Source organism: Bactrocera latifrons, unplaced genomic scaffold (genome assembly GCF_001853355.1).
Source record: "Bactrocera latifrons isolate USDA-ARS-PBARC rearing strain unplaced genomic scaffold, ASM185335v1 scaffold_186, whole genome shotgun sequence".
Taxonomy (NCBI): domain Eukaryota; kingdom Metazoa; phylum Arthropoda; class Insecta; order Diptera; family Tephritidae; genus Bactrocera; species Bactrocera latifrons.
This window is the reverse complement of record NW_017535363.1, coordinates 31690-44896: the sequence shown is the minus strand read 5'-3', so window position 1 is coordinate 44896 and position 13207 is coordinate 31690. Positions and strand designations below refer to the sequence as shown.

Below are 13207 nucleotides of genomic sequence, written 5' to 3'. Positions count from 1 at the left end.
AGTTTTTATTTCGAATTTTCAAATTAAATTTTTACATGAAGAAAAAATTAAAACGTTTGAGTTTTTATTTAGATAGTTTTATAAATTTTTTTATAAAGAAAACGCCCCAAATTTCGAAAAAATTGTCAGTTTTTGAAAACATAATATTTTTATTTTAAAATTTTTAAATCTAGAAAAAACAAAAAATAAGTTTGATTTTTTTTGATTTTGAACAAAAACAAATTTTTGATTTTTTCTTTTTTACATATTATAGATTTTTTTTAATAAAATCTGCCCAAATTTCTAAAGAAACAATGTTGGTTATTAAAAACCTAATTTTTTATTTTCGAATTAAATTTTTAATCTCGAAAAATGGGAAAATTTAAATTTTCTTTATTATTACAAATTTGCTTTGATAAATTTTTCATTATAATTTTTTTCTTGTTAAATCTAAGAAATTTAACTTTTTAATCAAAAAAAAAAGCTACAAATTTCTAAACAACAAATTTGTCGGCAACAAAATTTCTATTATTTTTTTGTATTTACCTCTCATTCCGCATGCTCACTTATTGGTCCCACCCTAACAACCAAGTACCTAAGTTTGTGAATGCCTAACTGCAGCTCCTTCATGACTCACTCCAATCGGCTTACGAAATTCATTGATGCGTCACAGTGTTACAACTCACTCAGCAGCCGCCACTGAGGGTCGCGTCAGACACGGCAGCACACTGCCATTCCAACGCGTCGACATCTAAATTGCCGACAACATGTCCAAATGGCTTAAATATCAGCGGCGACGACTGAAACAGCTTGAAAATTCATTTACGACAAATTCACACTTAAATGCGTTTTACTTCATTGAGGCGCGTCTTTTTGCGCTCATTTAAAAATTGTTTGATTTGCTTTCTAAAATGTTAGCACTGCTCTCGCTTTTTACATTTCTTCAATATGTTTACATAATAATTGTATATTTTTAACTTTTTTCCAGTCTTTTTTAGTTGTTTATTTACAAAATGTTGGAGCGTAACTTATGGGTATACTTTTGTATATACATTCAGGTAGGTGTGAGTTATGCCGCTCCGCCTGCACGTAACGGTTGGTCACGCTCCGCGACTGCATTATTTTTTTCTCATTTGTTGCTTTATTTTTCTCTTTGACGCACGAAATTAGGTGAGCAATTAATCTAAATGGGTTTAGTATATCACATCAAACATAAATAGGTTAATTGACCTAACTTTTTTGTGGTCATTACTTTTGCATTGCTTCTTACTATTTTTTCGACTCAAACACCATTTTGAACTCTGCTTTTTTATTACTCGGAATTGAGTAACTTTGAACGCTAATGAACCAAGTGATAGATAGCTTTGAAGTTTTCGTAAATAGCAGATGATCAATGAAAAACGCAAAAATGCTTAAACTAGACTTTATTTCCACTTTTTTCTACCTTTATTTATACTATACTTCAATTATGCTAACCATAACTATAAATATAACTATAACTACAACTATAAATATAAATATAACAATAACCATAACCGTTACTATAACTAATTGCATATCTTCGCTTGCGTCAATTTGAAATTTGTTATGAATTGTTCCACTTCAGTGACAGTTTTAGAAATTGTCATAATGTTATATGAACTAAATACTTGTATTGATTACAATATACAATACTTGTGACTTTTATCTTATCACATGGTTAACTGAATACTAATTAATTGTTTTCCTACTCATTGATTGCCATATTGGCCATTTGTGTAAGCTAAATACTAGATAACCTAAGTCTATACTTATTGAAATTAGTTTTTACTTTGAAGTGGAAGAAATTTTTAAAAATATGATATATGGTCACCTAAGATGTAAAATAACGTATCATCAAAAAAAAATTGAAATTGAGTTATTGCTTACGTTTCGCATCAACATAAGTATATGTAAGGTACAATTTTTAGCTTCCGCTGTCAGTTATAACCAATTTGTAACCAATACATAACCAATTTATAACCAATGTATAACCATTTTATAACCGAAACTGGACTCTTTTTCAATATGAATGACTTATATTATACCGTTTTCCTTTCCCTGTCAATTTATGAAAAGTGATTTTAGTTGTTTTGCATCTCGGTTCACGATATATGGAGTTATTATTAATTGACAGAATTTTTCCATTTATTGAGTGAAAATTATGAAAATATGAACAGCTTTGCTGACGTCACATTAGCGCAGTTTTATTTAACAGTTTATCTATAATATTTTTATATACTAAATATCTTAAACTTTTTTTCTATTTATCTACGCCTTCACTTACATAAAATTAATCTCTTGCCCATTTATTCTTTGTCTGCCTGTTCCAAGTCACGTAATCTCAAGTAAGTGCGCCTATGTAAGCTTTAAATTTCATTAATCAATAGCGCTTTAATTACGAAATTTCCAGCTAAAATTGTGCATTTCTTCAACAGAGATTACTTAATAGCTACATCTGAGCATTTCTTATCCACAAGTCAACAAATCAGTGCATTGACTGACTGGGCTTCCCATACACTTCTTATATCATCTAAGCAATTAGTTGAGTTGGGTGAGACGACTCTGCGAATTCCAAAGTTTTAGAATTTAAATAATCCAAATGCAAATACTATATTTACATTTATGAGTAGTAGCGATTAGATAATGAGTTAATGACTGTTTGTGCGAGTATACATATATGATTAAGTAGCATAGAAAATAGAAAAATACTCGCAACTATTCCGTTACAGCACAACTTTTTATCTGGCTGTTAACTATATACCCTTTGCAGGTGCATTTTGTATGGCATAAGAGAGAGTGAAAAGATTTTTTTTTTTCAATTTTTGACCGGTCATTTGTATGGCAACTATAGGCTATAGTAATCAAATCTGAAACATTTATTCAGAGATTGTAGCATCGCTTTTAACAATAACCTGCGCTGATTTTCGTGAAGATATCTCGTCAAATAAAAAAGTGTGCTATATAAGCACTTGATTCAGAACGTTCAGTTTGTATGGCAGCTATATGCTATAGTGATCAGATCTAAACTGTTTCTTCACTGATTGTAGTATTGCTTTTAACAATAACCTGTGTCGAATTTCGTGTATATATCTTGCCAAATAAACAAGTATTCCATACAAATGCCTTATATTGATCGTGTTTGTATGACAGCTGTATACTGTAGTGGTCCGATAACAGTGATTCCGAGCTTCTTGAGAAAAAAAGGACAGCGGCAAAATTTTATATCGATATCCCGATGCTAAAGGACTAGTTCGCATACATGTACATATATACACAGAGAATCGACTCAGGTCGTCATGCCAGGTCATTATAAAATCCTGTGTTCAGGGTATACAACTATAGTTGATACTACATATACTAATATATATATATATATATATATGTATATATATGTATATATATGTATATGTATGATATCTCGATATCAATTTTAAACGACTGGAAAACACGCATCTAATTAAATTGCAGTGAACAAGCACTCTGTGAAATATGGAAATTTTTCTTATAAATTAACTATTTTATTCGAAAGCTTGTCGCACGTGAAAGTATGTAAATAAGGCACTTGCTTCTCTGAGTGTAGCTATTTATAGCCATTTATTGTTAATTAAACACTTTATTTTGATATTTTATTTCCAGGCTTTAACAAGTGATTTGATGCCTATTTTTACAAGCGACACAGATTTTCACTCAATTAATTGAGTTAAATTGATTAAACGCCGCAATCGCAGCTAAATAAAAATATATATTTGCTATTTTAAGAGACCGCAATCTCTAACCGGTTATAATAACATTTTTTATTTATTTTTTCGTTATGTATTTGCAAATTTGATTCGTGTTGATATTCTGCGAGTAATCACTTGCTAAAATCAGCACTGACTGACTGGTTATTTGTCAAAGCATGAATATATGCCACACAGATGCGCACACATACACACAACTATAAAGCATGTAGTGACAAATACTCATGTCTATACATACACACATTTGTCTATCGATAGCCGACACATAGTCAATTCGGCTGGTACTTACCAGTTTATTGACTTTCTAGCTGACTAGCTTGTTGGTGATTGACCGGCCTGGCCCGGCTAATCAATTGATAGCGCCGCAGAGCGCATCGCATACGCTGAAACGTATGGTTGAACTGGCAATTACTTCACATGCGTTTGAATGTATGTAAATAGCTCTGTCAATAGCAGAAGCTCAAGCATAAATTTTACAAAAATAAAAAAAAAAACAACGTTAATACGCTACTAAAGACATATTTTATAACATAAAAGGGTATAAAAAGAGCTTTATTTTGATTTTCATCATTCAGTTTGTATGGCAGCTATATGCTATAGTGGTGCGAACTGAACAATTTCTTCAGAGATTACATCATTTCTTCTGGCAATAGCCCGTGCCAAATTTCGTTAAGATAACTTGTCGAATGAAAAAGTTTTTCATACAAACACATTATGCCGATCATTCAGTTTGTATGGCAGGGAGCGGCTATAGTAGTCGGATCTAATCAATTTCTGCGAAGATTGTAATATTGCTTTATAAAATATATTTTGCCAAATTTCGTGAAGATATCTCGTGAAATCAAAAAGTTTCCCATAGAAGTACTTGATTCCGATCGTGCAGTTTGTATGGCAGCTATACGCCATAGTTAACCGATATGGGCGATTTGGAGAAATAAGCTGTTTCTTGATGAGTAAAGCACGTTTGCATAATTTCAAGTCAATATCTCAAAAACTGACTGACTAATTCGGTTGGGTACATATAAACGAACACAAAGACAGGCAGAGGCTAAATCGACTCTTCAAGCTGATCACTTATATACCATATGTACTTTACAAGATATTCGATGATGCCTTTTAAGTGTTACAAGCATTGTGACGAACTTAATATTACATATCCCGTTCAGGTTACAAAAAAACATATAAATATGTGTATGTATCCAAATACCTACACACTTACCAGCTGATCAAATTTGACCCGGACTGGTTCATTTAAACTAAGCATGTGAACCTGAGCCATATAGTTAAAAATTTCTTAATATGTACGTAGATAGATTTTTTTTCTTAGTCCGGGTCAAATTTGATCAGTTGGTATGTATGTTAAACCATAACAGTTTATATTCTAGAAGCATATCCAGCCATTTGTTCAGGACATGAAAAGCATGAAAACGTGCATACCTACCAGCTGATCAAATTTGACTCGGACTGATCCATTTAAACTAAGCATGTGAACCCAAACCTTATCATTTCTTAATTATTTTTTTACTTGATAAATATTTTCTCAGTCCGGTTCAAATTTGATCACTTGGTATGTGTGTAAAATCATAGCTCATACTCCAGCAGCGCATCCAATGACTTTGTGGCGCACTATCAACAGCTTGCCTTAAAATATACAATTATCAGTAGCTTAGTTTTTGCTGTTTTGCAATAAATACGCTAAGATTGCTTTTTTATATTTTCCATCACTGCAAATTACGTTTTTTCACTCACACCACTTACCAGTGTATGTATGTATGTGTGTGTTTATTATGTATGCATGACGATGTTTAGAATAGTGTCAAAGTGTCGTTAATATAATTTGATTATTATTAATTTGCTAATTAATTTTTCATGATTTGTATGACATAATGTGACTAATTGACGTGCTTGTGACTTTGCAAGATTAAATTTTGCATAAATAGTTTGTACATAGTACATATGTATATGTATGTTTATTAGCGTTAAGCCGTCAAAGCTTTGATAAGTTTGGGGAAAATAGTAAATTTTTAAGTAACTTCAAATTGCGTGTGCTAATTTATTTAGTAGCTAAGGCATGATACAAATTACTTTTTATTTGAGGAGGTGTCTACATGGTAGATGGTACATATCGTCATCTAAAATGCAAAACAACGTATCATCAAGGGAATCGATTGAGTTTTTTATTGCTTACGATTCACTACATCAATAAAATATACTATGTAGCATAAAATTTTCAGCTTTCGCTCTCAGATATAACCAATTTATAACCAATATATCCGTGATTTATAACCGTTTTATAACCAAAACTCAAATCACTCTCACTCTTTTATACCGTTTTATCTTCGTCCGTAAACTTATGAAAAATGATGCTACGTTATTTTGTATTTCGGGTGACGATATATCCTCATCTGTATACACATTTGTATACTCTCGCAACAAAATTGCTAAGGAGAGTATTATCCTAGTCCTCAAACTAAAAAAGTCAGTTATAGGGTTATATATACCAAAGTGATCAGGGTGACGAGTAGAGTTGAAATCCGGATGTCTGCCCATCCGTAAGTCTGTCCGTGCAAGCTGTAACTTGAGTAAGAATTGAGATATCATGATGAAACTTGGTACTTGGTATTTCTTGGCTCCTTAGGAAGGCTAAGCACGAAGATGGGCAAAATCGGCCCACTGCCACGCCCACAAAATGGCGAAAATCAAAAACCTATAAAGTTTGGCACAAAGGATCGTATTAGGGAGGGGCATATTTGGACGTAATTTTTTTGGAAAAGTGGGCATAGCGCCGCCCGCTACTAAGTTTTTTGTACATATCTCGGAAACTACTATAGCTATATCAACCAAACTCTATAGAGTCGTTTCCCTCAGGCAATACCATCTACAGTTCAAAAATGGAAGGAATCGGATAATAACCACGCCCACCTCCCATACAAAGGTTATGTTGAAAATCACTAAAAGTGCGTTAACCGACTAACAAAAAACGTCAGAAACACTAAATTTTGCGGAAGAAATGTCAGAAGGAAGCTGCATCCAGGCTTTTTTTAAAAATTGAAAATGGGCGCGGCGTCGCCCACTTACGGACCAAAAACCATATCTCAGGAAGTACTCAACCGATTTCAATGAAATTCGGTATATAATATTTTCTTAACACCCTGATGACATGTACGAAATATGGGTGAAATCGGTTCACAACCACGACTTCTCGCAATATAACGCTATTTTGAATGCCATCTGATGCCTACTCTGTATAATATATACATTAGGAACCAATGATGATAGCGGARTAAAACTTTACACAAATACGGTATTTGAGCTGAGGTATCCCTTGTGGAAAAATTGTCGTGATCGGACTATAACTTTTCAATACAATTAAAATAAATAAAAATACAATTCAATACTCAAAGTACACAAATTGATCTAATCTAATTAATTTTACAGCAAAATAAAAAAATATGTAATGTAAATGACGGTTAATGAAATCTCGATTATCACTTTATCATGCGAGAGTATAAAATGTTCGGTGATACCCGAGCTTAGCCCTTCCTTACTTGTTTTCTTTATTTTTTATAATTATTTCTATTTTTTGTAAATTTATTCAATTATTTGTTATATTTATTCTTTTAAAAAATTATATTTTTTTAGCAAAATCTAAATAAATTTGCAAAAATATTTTTGTTTTCAAAATCACCAAGAACCTTCTTCATGCTGCGTAACCAAGAACCTTTCAACGACACAAATTTGTATCTCCAAGGTGCTTTTCCACCCACATATGCACAAGCATAACAAAAATAGCAACAATTACTAAATGTTGTAGAAAATTAAGCACTCATAACGGTGCGACGAGTAAAACACAAAGTAATCATAGCGCGCCGCAACGGTAATTAAAAGCAAATTAAAGCCGGATTTTACGTTTGACGAGCAGCTCGAGCAGAAAATGTCATTACGAGCACAAATAAATTTCAAGCTAAGCAAAACTGAGCAATGATAAGCTGATGAGCAGAAATTATATATTATTATCACACACATATACATACATACAAATATTGTCTATAAACTATCAAATCTCTGTGTCTTGGCAAATAAAATGCCTTGCAAAAACAAAGTTGCTGCTGAGTTATTTGTGGCACGACGACGGCCGCATGTCGCTGCTGCACGACAGTGCAGTGCATTTGGTTGTCATAGGTGTGTGCGGTTGTAGGCGCAAAGCATTTTTGCATTAAATATTTATGTAAGATAAATGCTTAGCAAATACCAGCCATTTACATTTTGCTTCATTTTGTTAGTTGCCAACGCGCTGCTTGTTGTCATAATTTTTGCTACGCTGTGTGCGTTTGTGTGTGTAATGTATGTAAATATTTCATAGTTGATTGCATGCTTATAAATGTTGGACGAAAAATGACAGTAGCTGCTTGAAAACATTAAATATCGCATGCCAACTAGATATTCTAACGAGCGGAAGGTTCAATGCACTCACACGTTTAAGATCATATAAATAATTATACAAAAATACATATGTATATAAAAACAAGAAAAAGCATTAAAATGACTGCATGGAGGTTTTTATACCCTTCACTGTGGCATTTCTTATAGCATAAAAGGGTTTAAAGGATCTTTAACTTGATTTTGATTGGCCACTTTGTATGGCAGCTATATGCTATAGTGATTTGATCTGAGCTATTTCTTCGGAGGTTGTAACACTTTCTCAAACAATAATTTTTGTTAAATTTCGTGTAAATATCTCATCAATTATAAAAGTTTCACATAGAAAGAATTGCTTCCAATAGTTCAGTTTGTATGGCAGCTATATGCTATAGTGATCCGCTCTAAACAATTTCTTTAGAGTTTGTAGCTTTGCCTTGAAGAATAATATGTGTTAAATTTCGTAAAGATATCTTCTCAAACAAAAAAGTTTTCCATACAAAAACTTGATTTTCAACTATAATACATACAAACTTCATATCTAGAAGTATATCATATACCTTATTCAAGGTGGAATCGCTTTCTTTAGTAAAATATCACTGCACAATAACATTGCTAAAGAAAATATAAACTTTCATTAATAAAAAGCATTTTTTAAAATGAATGATAATAATTTTTTAAATTTAAAAATATAAAACAATTGCTTTTAACACCTATGTACATAAACTCACAAGCATATTTTCTTAACTAAATTAACTCACAGCATCACTCACACACTTATAAAAAGCTATTAATTTCAGTGCCAGCATTATTCCTACAGAGCTGGTGTATTAACAAGAGCCGTATGACAGGTTCCTATGTAAGGAAGTGTTTCTCTACAAAACCCGCAGTTAAAAGCACTTCGCACCAACAACATTAGCAACAACAACACCAAATTTGCAGCGCTGTTTTGAGTACATATATTATAAGTAATATACATATGTTAATCACAGCCAGCAACCACTTACGCACATAACTATGTAAATAAATAATCACAGCCGTTTTGTTTATTGCTTTAGCCCACTTTTCGGCGTTCCAGCAGCCGCCACCGCACCGTTTAATGTGTTTTCATGCATTTATTACAGCATTTTGTATATTTTCTTATTTCACTAGCGTCACAATGCACTTTGTTCTTCAATGAGTTTTCAAAATATTATCAATACTTAAGCATATTGCAGGCGAATTTGTTTGTTGGAAAAGCTGTGAGCACTTTTCGGTATTTGGCGGAAGAGCGCGTCCGCGCATTGTTGCGAGAGGTTTGCTGTGGCGCTGTTCTTATATTTATGATAATTAATATAATTAATCTGAACATTTTTGGAAAGAAAGAAATAATATTTATTAAAAAAAATTAAAATTAAAAAACTAGTTTAAAATTTTTTTAAAGCCATTTCAATTAAAAATTTCGTAAATATTAATATTCAACAATTCAAAATGGGATTAAAGAGCAGACACTAAAACGGAGTGTTGCCAACCAGTAATAATTGCCAAGAAGTAATATGCTATGTGGAATACTAAAATAATAAATGGCAAAAAAAAAAATTTTTTTTTTGGTTTTGATAATCGAATAATGCCAGCTTAAAGTTTATATCCGTGCGTTCTATTTTGGAATTTTTCTTGGGAGACCTTTTATTTAATAAATTAAAATGTACATTTATACAATTTATTCTTCTCTGGCACTTCAACCGTGGATCGGTCTGGGTCGACAAAACTTTTGCAAAGGCATCTATTCTTTAAAACAGACGTACGGAAATCCAACTACCGGAAGCCAATACAAAGGGTTCAGAGGCTCGCTGCGCTGTGCATTACGGGAGCTTTAAGATCAACTCCAACGGCGGCTCTTGAACTGGTACTAAACCTACCGTCTATAGACTTCTTCGCTGAAAACTTTCGCATTGACAATCGGTTCAACCGTATCATAGAAGATTTCCGCACCGTCTCTGGAAGAAGGTTTCTCGAAAAACACATTTCAAGTTTATCCGAGTAATAGTTTCCGAGATACAGCCTTGAAAACTTGTGCGCTCGGCTAAGTATGCCGTTTTTAAACGAGTTTTTTTTTTCGAAACTGTGTTTTTGAAGTTTTACACATTTCTTTGAGATACAATTCTTAAAGACTTGGGCGAAGAATTTTTTCTTTTTTCGATTACAATTATTTGGAAAAAAGATTTCGAAAAATTTCAACTTTTCTTTGCCCATGTTCTAAGTTAAGGCCAATACCTAAAACACGAGGGGTCACCGGAAATGGCCGAGTTTAAAATATTTCTTTCAAAAATTTCAGAATTTCTTGGTTAATAGTCCATGTTTGTAACAATCAAAAATTCTAATGAACTATTTAATTTTATAACAATCATGCTTATAATGCATGTATCTTTAGAATATGCTTTCAAAACAGCTGGCAACACTGTTAAGAAAAACTCACCAATAAACAGCCGCAAAAGCAACGCATGCGCCAAACCACAAAACGCTAAGTAGAGCAAGCTATTTATTGGCAAAACTGAGAGTAAAATAGAAATAGAGGACAGAACAATAGAGAGAGAGTAGCGAGCATGCTAATCATGTAATCAAAAGTATTTTTGGGGGCAAACGAACAACTAGCCAGAGCACAGCTACACACATATACACATATGTACATATGTGTGGATGTATGTATTGGCACGCGAGAGGCACGTGAGTGTTCAAACAGGGGCAGAGTTGGGCATTATATGCAAATACAGTTACACAAACATGCATACAGCAGCAACACTACTGCTATTATTGCAACATTATATTTGTTATTGTCGAGAGCATATTTGTTGCTTGCGACAAGTATTTTTGTTGAGGAAAGTCTTGTAAGGGCAGGCCATCAAGTGTAAGAAAATGGCTACAGGAAAGGACAGCGTTAAGGAAGAGAAATAAATTGAGCAATGTTGAGGATAATGGTTGATAGCAAACAACAACAACAATGTGGCGCCACAAACACACAAACACACATACATAATTACACACATACATACATACATATATCAAGATAAGCATACACACAAACGTTGCCTTGATTGTGCTAAATGGCGAATTGTTGTTGCTTTTCTATGCTTGTGATATTTGCTGTTGTTTTTGATATGATATTGAATGTTATTGCTCGGTAATCGTTGAAGGCATACTTACGTGGATACATACCATTGGTGTCAAGGAATTCCACGCTCACAACTTCCTGTTCTAACTCAATTCATACATACATATACACATACATATACATAAGTGCAGGCATACAAACATATTTATGCACCTTTCACTTTGCTCTCACCTTCTAAATGTTATAAAATCACTTGATTTACTCCTGTATCAATTTTTTTATTGTTTTTGTTTTTGTATTTTTAGCATCGCTCAGTAAGCGCTTAACTCACCTTGAATGCAGCAGCCGCGAGGTGTTAGGCCATTTACAGTTGTTCTTAGCACAGATTGTATTTTTTATTTATTTTAGTATTTTTTCAGAACTTTTTTTTCGTTTTTTTTTTATTAACTTGCACTTTCGACTCCACACAGCTTGCACTGAATTGTTGTAATTGATTTAATTGGTTGTATCTTGTTATTATTGATTTTTCCGAAAGCAACAAAATAAATTTTAGTTAACAGCTTTGAAATGGCACAGTGTGTGTTTCTCGTTTTGGCGCACGCAGTTGGTTGCTTTTTCGCACTACAAAAAAAAATAAAAAAATAATTATTTTCTTTTTTTGGCAATTTTTGTTATGTTTTTGCTGTCGCACTTGTTTCAAGTACTGTAGTTGGTTGTATTTTATTATTTATTTTTCGCTGTTTCACTTGTACCAGCTGCGTAATCAAGTGATATGGCGATGTTTATTTATTATCTGTTAGATGCTTGTACAGCACAAGTGACAAGCTATTTATTGCCATTTTTTTGTAATTGTTGTATAAAACATCAGGAGAAAAAGTGGTTTAAATTAAATGAAATAAAAATTTACAGTGTGCCAATTTTAGTCTTATTTATTTGACCTGTTTTAATGTACTAAATCGAAAATTTTTACCTCAAAATAATACAATTTTTTTTGCTCAGCGAACTAAATTCGGTTTTGGCGTTAGAAAAAAATTTTTATTAGCAGACAATAGAAAAAAATTTGTTAGCACATAGAATTTGTTTGTTCTGTATATGGTATACTAAATCTGCCATGAAGTTTTTAATACCAAAAAAGAAACTTCTGAGACCCTATAAAATATACGTGCATGTATGTATATACATAAATAATCAGCATGACGAGTTGAGTAGATTAAGCCATGGCCGTCGGTCCATCCGTCCATCTGTCAATATATATGCGAAATAGTCTCCCAGCTTTTGAGATATCGAGCTGAAAATTTTCACACATTATTTTTTCATCAATAAACTGCTCATTTGTTGGAATGACCGATATCGGACCATTATGGCATATATGTAGCTGTTATACAAATTGAACATTCAGAACCAAATACTTGTATGGAAAACTTTTTCATTTGACAAGATATTTTCAAGAAATTTGGCATGAGTTATTGCCTAAGATGATAGCGGAATCTCTGAAGAAATTGTTCGAATCGGACGAACATAGCATGTACCTGCCACACAAACTGATTTATTGGAATCAAGTCTTTCTATGGGAAACTTTTTTATTTGACAAGATATCTTCACGAAATTTTACATGGATTACTGTCTAAGTAAACTATATAATATCCGCACAAAGTGTTCAAATCGGAACACTTTAGCATATAGCTGCCATATAAACAGAACGAGGAAACGGCCAAAAAAAGATCTTTTTATATTCTTTTATGTCACAAAAAATGTATGTGAAAAATGCTTTTTCTTATTTTTAATTAATTTCACATAAAAATATAAGATAAGTTATACTTTCTAAATTTTTTATAACTTAGCATTTTTAAATTTGGTTTTAACTCTCTTTTTATTTTTCGCAGTATAGAAAAAAATTACTCTTTGTTTAGATTTTTTATCACATTTAAACTTCTGTTTTTTAATTAGTTATATAATAATT

General features: G+C 32.5%; 1 protein-coding gene across 2 annotated transcripts in view; it reads right to left on the bottom strand.

Annotated features, from left to right (window-relative positions):
• LOC108967389 (protein goliath) overlaps positions 1 to 13207 on the bottom strand; it is a 109959-nt gene that overhangs the window by 94907 nt on the left and 1845 nt on the right. For both annotated transcript variants that reach the window (XM_018930762.1, XM_018930763.1), the window contains exon 2: positions 11579 to 11868. The gene's annotated coding sequence lies outside the window, so the exon portion shown is untranslated. The remainder of the gene's footprint in view (positions 1 to 11578; positions 11869 to 13207) is intronic.